Source organism: Ovis aries, chromosome 16 (assembly GCF_016772045.2).
Source record: "Ovis aries strain OAR_USU_Benz2616 breed Rambouillet chromosome 16, ARS-UI_Ramb_v3.0, whole genome shotgun sequence".
NCBI lineage: Eukaryota > Metazoa > Chordata > Mammalia > Artiodactyla > Bovidae > Ovis > Ovis aries.
In genome coordinates this window covers 60,790,142-60,791,927 of record NC_056069.1, presented here as the reverse complement: position 1 = coordinate 60,791,927, position 1,786 = coordinate 60,790,142, and positions in this window count along the sequence as shown.

Sequence of the window (1,786 nt, the reverse complement as noted above, 5' to 3'; positions counted from 1 at the left end):
CTAGAGAATGTCTTATGAAAATATGTATCACGTCAGCTACAGCTCTGGCTGTAAACTGTCCCAAAACTGGGAAGAAGAGGGACGGAGTCACAATCTTGACTACATTCTCTGGCATTCTGAGTTAATGCCTTTTAATTGCAGCCCTTATAAATACTGTCTAATATATGGGAGGGGGAATCCTTGTTTCTGTGACTTTCATCTCACCCAGTTAGGAAAACTAAAGGCCAGGAAGAGAAATTCCACTGTTATGAAAAACCTGATGCCAGCTTCAGAGGAAGTGAATCTGCACTAGTATCCTGCTCTCTATAAGTGGATGCTTGGTTTCTCAAGGAAAGTATGCATTTATCCCTTGGGTAACAAACTTTTCTTTGTATATTAAGGTTGTACGATTACACATCATGAGAAATCAAATCTAGTTTTGGATATGCAAACTAAATTTAGCCATATATATTTTTTTTCTCTCAATCCTGGAAACCATGAGCTATCATTTTCTCAATGTATAATACCTGTTAAATAGTATCCTCAGGTATTTAATGTCTGGGAACAAAATGATACAAAATAAAGCAAGCTTACCAAATATTCATAACTCCCTTCATGTAGTAACTGAAAAACTCAAGCTCTATCACATCTAATAAACTCATTTCCATAAGTAAACTAGTTTTCATAGAATGTCTAAGAGAATTTGGTAGCCATATCTAGTTAAAATATATTTTAGAAATGGTTTTTCATTAGACAGGTCAGGGTTTTATATACTGTCATCAACAACCCCAGACACTTACTTGCTTAACATCTATGAGCTCAGTATCATATGGATAAATTTGCCACTGGGTACACAGTTCCCTCCCATATGCTGAATCAGGCAGATTCTGCCTTGACTCCATCTTTCAAAGACGTGGCCTTCAGGTTCAGAGAGGATTGGAAGGGTGAGCACAGAACTTTTAATTCTTCAGCCTAGAAGTTTCACATGGCGCCGCCCTCTATGGTATGTCACAGTTCGACATGTGGTATTTCTAAATTCAATGGAGCTTAGACACGTGGTTTTCCTATGCCCTTATGAAGGAGAGAGGGGCTGGATATTGATAAGGCAATAACAAACAACATCAACTATTTGTCTCACTTTCCCACAACTACACACAGAATACATACTCATACACAGAATACATTCCTCTTGAAGGAGAACACCCTAAACCCTCATTCACTCCACCATGTCCTACATAGTTTCATTTCCCTGTGTCTCTTGCTGGATACTGTCATTAAATTTGAAGGCTAGCAACTCTAAGTGTTAAATTAGAAAGACAAGGCATGTCCTTCACACACACACACACACACACACACAAGAATGTGGTATAACCAATTAAATTATTGTTATTATTTTGCACAGATGAAATAAAGAAAAGACATAAGTTGCTTACCTACAGTAATTTTGCAGTCTCACAAGGCAGAGAATGAGAAAGCTCTCTATCGTGAGTGTTCTGTTTTTTGTTTAGTAGCTAAGTCCTGCCTGACTGTTTTACAAGCTCTTGGACTAGAGTCCATTAGGCTTGTCTATCCAGGCAAGAATACTGGAGTGGGTTACCATTTCCTTCTCCAGGAGATCTTCCCAATCCAGGGATCCAACTCATGTCTCTTATGTCTCCTGCTTTGGCAGGCAGATTCTTTACAACTAGCCACTGGGGAAGCTCATCCTTCGTGCAGTTAGCCCTATTTCTAATTTGTCATGGAAATTGTTTTGTTTTCTCTTCTGGGAGGGCATTTTGCTCTGGGAGATACTTTTGCCCCTTCATTA